Source organism: Ylistrum balloti, unplaced genomic scaffold, assembly GCF_031769215.1.
Source record: "Ylistrum balloti isolate Yb309-2 unplaced genomic scaffold, AGI_CSIRO_Ybal_v1 Utg370742, whole genome shotgun sequence".
Taxonomy (NCBI): Eukaryota; Metazoa; Mollusca; class Bivalvia; order Pectinida; family Pectinidae; genus Ylistrum; species Ylistrum balloti.
Genome location: NW_026782437.1, coordinates 1,162,635 through 1,171,421, shown reverse-complemented (window position 1 = coordinate 1,171,421; position 8,787 = coordinate 1,162,635).

The window sequence follows — 8,787 nt, the reverse complement described above, 5'->3', positions numbered from 1 at the left end:
GCAATAATGGCAAAACACTTCACTTCGAATAATAATAAAATTAAGTATCATGAGTTGATACTTGGTGGCGTGATTGTGTTTGATTTAAACATGGTTTATTTGTTAAGAGAAGAAACAAATTACCCCAACATTTTCCAGAAACGAGGCTTATTACATAAGCTCCACGTTTGTTTTCCCATCCCAGATCTACAATATGCAGACGTAATATAAAGTAAGATATGTGCACATTGATCACCATCACACACCAGATAAATCGATAAAAGCAGCATTGCGAAATTAATAGTAACTGGCCAAATCACTCGGCCAAGGTTACAATTCAAATTTTCGCCAACTTGTCGAATCCAATTACTTGTTAATTTGCTATGAAATGATTCGATATCTTAAATGGTATCATTATGTATAGGTTGAGATTTTCTGTCTCTGACTAGATCGCCACTTTAAAGCTTAACAATGGTGCCGATAGTGCCAATCGCCTTCCGATATTTTCCTCTGCCCACCTCATATTGCTCTCCTTCCTCAACCACTTCCCACCGTTTTAATCCCTTTCATATACCCATTGATAATCCTGGTAGTTCACCTTTAGAAAGAAAATAAAAAATATCAGCTCTTTACTTTATTTATTACATATCCAAGGACTTCTTCCCAGTAGCACAATTTTCGTGCAGGATGTCAACAGACAGACTCGATATACGTACGGTTTCAAGAGACGAAGAAAACTTTTAGGAAAGCTTTTTGGTCGTCATGGTGATCTCATTGAAAAATATTATATTTTTGGTGGATATAAGTGTGCCTGTTGGTTCCATTGTTGGGTACCTTGGTCTCATCTGAGAGCGTAACATTGGATAGACCAAAGTTTACATGGCGGATGTCGCGGATGAAACAAAAGACGCTTTCTAATACAAGAATCAATACAAAATATCGGTTTAAAACCTTAAGACGGAAAACCTTACCAATCATTACACGCATGATTTATAAAGCGTAATATAAGAGTCAAGTAAGTATGCCATTTCTAAACACTGTCAGTACTCTTCTGTTGATGTAATTAACGTAGGTATAGAATGATATAAAGGGTTTGTAAATCACATGTAACATTGAGATACAACAGTCACGAAATCTCGACAATAAACACGTCCGATTATTGGACTTGTAAATCATCTTAACTTAATTCATGTCACTGCGTATTTCATCAGAAAAAAGATATTACGCAACTGATTCCGTAAATACCTTTCAACTTGAAGAGTCTAGTGTAGTGAAGAGTATATAAATTAGATTAAATCAATTTGATGGACGCTTAAGACATACTAAATAACAAAAGTAAATATGTTTTCGAAAGTTTCGTTCAGGGAGAGCACAGAAAAAAGGTTTCAAATTTCACAATGTGCTCGTTAAACTATGGCAATGGCAAGGGCTCATTCCCCGAACACCAACTCTGCCAACTTGAAAGGAGGGTGTTTATAAAGGGAATCCTTTGATGTTAAAGTTATAGTCTGTTTCAACTAAGAATGTCAACTTGTCCTTGTAAATAGGATACGTACATATCAATAAGGAAATAGGTAAAGTTTTTTTGTTTTACATATATAAATGTAACACATTTTTTAGTATATTAAGTATTACAAAATAGTTATTAATTATTAGTATTTAAAATTGTTATTTATTATTTTAATGATTATCATATAAGATTATATTTAATTGATAAATAAAATTTAGTAAGTCACAATGATACACTGATGTCTGTTATTAAATTGTATTTGTATTACATATATATGATGTTGAAACATTATCCACATCTTAGCATTAAATAAAGTATGATCTAATATAAATAGTAAACCCCTAAATGAAGCTGAATTAGCACTATGTATGACAATACATAATCCATTTATCTAGATATTATGTCCTTTTACAACCTGTGATAATCAAGTAATCCATAAGTCCAGAAAACACAAAACACTCTATCCAAGATGCAGAAGCTCGGATGCTGAATCGGCATAGGTCATCAGGTCGATTGTCCCAGTCTGGTAACGGTCCTTCAAGGTGGCCAGGCGTCTGTCAATGTTGGCGTATTTCTTCTTCCGGGGTTGAATGGTGCCTCCTGCATCTCTCTGAATCCGGCTGATGTCGTTCATGTTCTGTATGTCCTTAAACGTCTGGATGATGGTGTAGATGTTGGGGTGGGCATGCAGTACCTTCTTCAGTTTTCCTTGCCAAGCTTCCAGATGGTTAGTAGTCCGGGGTCCCTCGGTTGAGAAGTGGTTCCAGGTGGTACGATCTCCCTCTATCATTGTGTGCAGCTACCTCAAAATCAACGAAGGCTGTAGTGGGTCGGAATGGAATGTCGAAGTGTGCCATGTGATCCTGGAGAAGGGTGAAGAAACGGCTGTAGATTGCCTGGCTCTTTACGGGAAGTAATGCGTATACGACTGGTGTCATGATGCCTTCATTCTGTACATGGACGCTGTTAATCTGATGAAACATTGTTGGACAGTTGTAGAAAGTTCCGTCACAGAAGAAGGTGTCAGATGCTGCAAGTTCGGCCAGGTTCTCCGACGAAGCGAATGCGATCATCCTGTTGTTCTGTTCACCGTCGTCAAAGAGGAGAAATGGTTCGCCTGTAGATGCTTCTGTCCATCTTCCATCCAAGGTGATGTCGGCCAAAGCCTTTGGTAGTGGAGGAGTCTGCTTGCGGCGAGCACGGTAAAGAGACGATTTCGCTGTGTAGAATGTTGGTAGTCGCTGGACCACGGCCTTGGAAGTGTCATCCCAGTCGTTGTCTCAGAGTTGATTGAGCTCTTCCTCAAAGATGGACGGAATAGGCTGGACCGATTATACGCATTTGTTGGTGATCTGGTTCATGATCTGTTTGGCTACAACACTGGCTGGGTCTGAGGCGTGGGTGTGTGGATTTCTTCCGAAGTTAGCTGGTATGTTGTCGATTGTCGAGAGTGATGCTGAGCAGCCTGAGGTCGAACATCTCCAGAATGTCCTGCTGCCGTTCTTTCGAATCTGTCTGAAGATGAATCCATTATGTGAAAGGTTCTGTCCGCCTCTTCTGTTGGTGATGAACTTAACTTTGATCTGAGCATTAGCCATACTGTCCTTGTATCAAACAACAAAGATAATAATATCACTCAAATTAAACACAATTTACAAAAAAACTGAGAGAAAATACAAGATTAACTAATATTTGACAAAAGTTACAATTTACACAAAAACTGAGAGAAAATACTAGATTAACTAATATTTGACAAAAGTTACAATTTACACAAAAACTGAGAGAAAATACAAGATTAACTAATATATATGAGAAAAGTTATGATTTGACAATATATATCTGTGACAAAAGTACAGTAATAAATCAAGCAATGATTGAGATATTGATCTTTCAAAGTGCAGATTGAAATATGATCATTTCCCAAAATGAACTTAGCTTTTATACATTTCCCATTGAATAGCTTTAACACAGATATTTGATTCCTTTATTTTACAGTTATTAACAGTTTTCAGTTTTCTGAACAGTTATCAGAATCAGAACTTAATCATCTCATTTACCTGTTTTCTAAATAGTTATCAGAATTTACCTGTGCAAGTTACCTGTACTACAATTCTAAAACAGCTTATAATCCACTATCATCACAGTTGACCTATGTAAACATGTTGTCATATACAGAGTTGGTGTTCGGGGAAGACTCCATGGCAAGGAGGTTGTATGGTGCTAAGAACACACTCGTCTTTGTTCTACACGTCTGAAGTACTATTCATTCAGACCAACAACAGCAATACTATATACCGGTTTGTTTTAAAGTTGTTATTAAACTAATATTGATGTATATTGGTTCGGTGATAAAACACAATAAATCATAAAACTTTAAGCATGGTTAGTTTATTTATTACGAAAAACATCGCAATATAACAACATTATGATTCCTCACCTAGATACACTTAGTTGAAATGTCTTTGTAACCTGTACATTTTTTCTTAGCCCTTCCTATCAATGAGACAACCTGTAAAAATGTTATAATTCTCCTTACAAATACCGCCAACAAAGGTGATAAAACGTACCCATAATCCAAAATTAAGCTCCCTTGTGAATATAACCAGATTCGAATGATGTTAACATAAAAACAATAAAATGTTCTCAGTAAATTGGTATAAATCATGGAATATTTAAACACATAAGTCCTGCATAGAGGAGATGATGACATCTTATTTATTTATACAAACTGGTAAAAAAAATTATGTCTATAAATCCCCGTGTGAGCTAATATTAGTGGAACAAACTACTGGTGATAGTAGTTGGGTTTTCCTCAATATTGGAGTCTTTCAAATCTCTACAACATTCTTGCATGCTATAATCTTGGGATTAAAAGAAGAAATAGACGATGAACTGATGTACATTGCTTGTGGGGTGGGGGCGGGGCCTGATTTATATTTACTTTTTTTTAGGGTTTTAAGGATAATATATGTAATAATATTCATTTGAAAGTTCAGCATAGTGATATAACAATGATGTAAATATGATGAGTGGACGTAACAAATTTTAAAAGACAAAATCTGCGAAAAACTGAATCACCCACCCCCTCCAAAGTGTCAAAGTGAATTTAATCTTCCCACCTCTCTAAGCAAACATGACCTTTGCAGTCTATTTCTATCCTTCCTTAATAGTACAGTGTAAAAATCATAAATATCCTTCAGTGATACTGCAACGCATTATGTATGTAAAACTGTATACACTTGTGATGAACAGCAAACATTTTGTGAGACCGCTGAAGTGTTTAAATCCACTACTGGTATTGAATGTGTTTGTACTGTTATAATCCATGTATATATCAAATATTCTTACAACTGTATGTATCTATTTAAAAACTTGCGTCTTTATATATGATATCCCAAAAATCATCATATAGATTGGCCCGCCCCGTCTCTCCCTAATGGTGGGTTTAACAGGAGTAAATAGAGTTATACAAAAAGATTAGGTGAAAAATGCCTTTGGAAAACGACATAAGGAACTTGGGGAAAATATGTTTTATGCCAATATCACTGAGAACCTACACTGTCTAATACACAGTAATTGCTTGTCAGTTAATGTTTCAAATCACAGCTTCGAACAACATACATTATACATATAGAATAACAATGTTATCCTATGTGCCTAAAACTTTCCATCAAATGTAACAAAAAATATTTCAGTCACCTTCTATACCAACAAGCATATTTTGAGACCTTGTCAGAATTTAAAATATTTATCATGATGTTGCAATTTCAAAGAAAATCAAAAGGAAGTACTTCAAATTACCATATAGGCCTTCATACATACCTAAGTTGGCAAGTATGAAAATATGAATTTTTATCTGTGTATACATAACACTTGGTGAAAAGATTAGGAATATTTTTGATGAAATATATTATTCAATACGTGAAACATTTTGCATAGAAAATGTGCATTCATATCATATCATTATCTTTAGGGAATGATGGAGATCTAACACATTTTAGTCAAACATAAATCATTTCAAATTATTAAAATAATGTCATATAAAAATAATTAGGGGTACATTTCATGTACTTATATAAATTTGCTTATCTTAAAAAGACAAGGAGATGACAATATTTGAACATTAACATTTCAACTTGATTAAAGTCTCTTCTAAATGGTCAAAAATATATGTCTGGTCCAAATGTAATCACTTTTGAGATCATTTTAAAATCTACATGGCAAATTTTATTTTATAAAATATAGAGTTATTAAAAACTGGCACTACACCCATACTCCATTACATATCAAATAAAGTACATTTATAATCCATTTGCACATCAAATACATTTATAATCCATTTACAAGTCAAATACATTTATAATCCATTTACACATCAAATACATTCATAATCCATTTACACGTCAAATACATTTAAAATCCATTTACAACTCAACTATATCTATAATCCATTTACACCTGTAGTTTATTCTTTATTCATTCCCACATCAAATACATTTACAACCCATTCAAATGACAAATAAATTCACAATTTCTATGAATACCTATAAAGGCTACCAACTTATCCACTACAGCTGTTATACAATAAGTCTGCCTATGAATACAAGCACGAGGACGAATCTTCTTTCGAATTACCCTTTGGTGAGACAATGCATCATTCATTACATAATTTGTTTGTTTAATATCATCAACTTTTTATAATTAATCTCTACACATCACAATAATTTTAACCGAAAAATAAAACACAACTGGCAAGCCATCTAAATTATTCTCCTTTTAATTCTTGTTTCACTACCATTGTTTTCCCAACCGCAAGCAAACGTTTGAAAGAGTTGGCAAATGGGAGATTTCGCTTTGTAAATACCTGGAGAGGCAGTTGTAGACACATTGTGTTTATTATGATTAATTGAATTATCTAAACCAGCTAGGTCAAATAACAACCGAAATAAAAGATTCTATTATAAAAGCTGTATATGACAAATTAACTGCTTCTAATTTATCTATAGTTGAAACCAAGTAGACAATTCAAGTGTGTGTTCATATCTGTGTTTTGTACAAAGTAAATATTGGAACCAATAAATCAGGTCTTTGATAGGATCACAAACATATCCAGAATGTTAAACTCAATTTTCATGTCTGCACTTCCAAAGATCTCATTAAAACTCCATGTTCTAGAATCAACAATGGCGGCCAATTTTAACCTTGGCTGCATCACTACCTTGGATGTTTGGGATAATGCTAATAAACTTTAGTTATGTCAATACTTTACTCAAAATAATTTAAATGCAAAAATAAAATCTCAATATTTTGGTTGCTATGAACTTGGTCCTACATTTTTGTTCCTGTAAGCTTAACTCGTAGACAAACAGTAATGAATCAAGATAGCCAATGGCAAGTTTTCAGCGGGAGGGAGATGACAGAATCAAACATTATTTAAAGACGTTTAATGTTGTATGATTATAGCGTTTACAACCACCAATATCAACAACATAAAAATGCACTTCCATCCCCACTTATGTCAAAAACATCCATAACTCATATACACACCCAACACATTCATAATTCATTTGTATGTCAAACCTGTTATCATTTAAGTACAACTGTATTTCATTTTTTTATGCATCAAAATATTTTTAAAACATTCTTTTCATTAAATGTATTTATCAAAATTTTTGTAAGTAAAAAGACATTGTTCCATTCACCTACATGTCTGTTCTTTTTATTCATCAGAATATTTGTTGGTGAAACAAATTTTCAGTTCAATATGGAATGTTTGAGACAACAATCTGGTCATCAGAATAGATTTGATATATTAAAGCGTTTAATATCTTGTGTATTGCAGCAAGGTTTTTCCTCGTTCAGATTATGGATACCTGAATTATTGTTATTGATAACTTTTGTCAATAACTAGTGCAAAGTAGTACAGCTTTTTGGTCATCATGTAGATTGCAGGAAATGTTTAGTATACATCCTTGTGTGGTTTCATGTCTTTTGTATGTTTCTACCTTTTTTTTCACTTCAATATTTTGCAGATACAAAATTCATGTGGTTGAAGAGAAAAAAAAACACATGGAATCATCAATAACTCCATCATAAATCAGGTCTCATGATAGAGCATACAACAACTCTAACCAGGAGACACAACAATATAAGGAACAGAAACAGGGAACATCTTAACAAAGGAAAGAGATCCAACAGTAGCACTGGATACCACAACAAAGACGCATGGTAACCGTAGTATCCAGGACAAAACAAATAAAACCATGAAAGCCACCAGCAAGAGGAGAGATCAACTGAGACACCAAAACAAATACAGGGAAATCATAAGAACCATGAGACATTAAAAACATGAACCACAGCAAATATAGGGCAAACACTGGAATCATGATACGACAAACACTGACCAAAGCAAATATAGGTAAAACACTGGAATCATGATACAACAAACACAGATCAAAGTAAATATAGGGCAAACACTGGAATCATGAAACGACAAACACAGACCAAAGCAAATATAGGGCAAACACTGGAATCATGATACAACAAACACAGACCAAAGTAAATATAGGGCAAACACTGGAATCATGATACGACAAACACCGACCAAAGCAAATATAGGTAAAACACTGGAATCATGATACAACAAACACAGACCAAAGTAAATATAGCCAAAAACACTGGAATCATGATACAACAAACACAGACCAAAGCAAATATTGGGCAAACACTGGAATCATGATACGACAAACACAGACCAACGCAAATATAGTACATTCGTCAAGATCAAGGAGGCAAGTTAACAAAGACACAAACCTAATGATAGGACCACCATGAGAACTAAAAGACTTATTGAAACAAATATAAAACAAGCATGAGGCATCACAACGAAGGTAAGACAGCCAACCTACCTGGAAGATAGCAATGTAAAGACAACACAGCCACTAAAAACAACAGGCATTGAAACAAATGTTAGCAACAATGGTAGGCATTGTGACATTAAACAATACGGTAATCAACAGGTTACATAAACACCTGATAAAAGTACGAGCCACAGGAAGAAATCGGGAGATACACAAACAAGGTTAAGACAGTCACAAGAACCAGGATATACCAAAAAACTAGTAAAGATCATGGCAACATATCCTAAACAGTATGAACAAGGAGGTGCAACGACCTGACTTACTCTGTTAAAGGTGCTTTATTTTTATTAAAACTATATTGATATGCCGACCAGTTTCAACCTGGAGAGGGCTTCGTCAGGTCTAAAACAGGTTAAAATATCCAACAGAAAAAGGGTC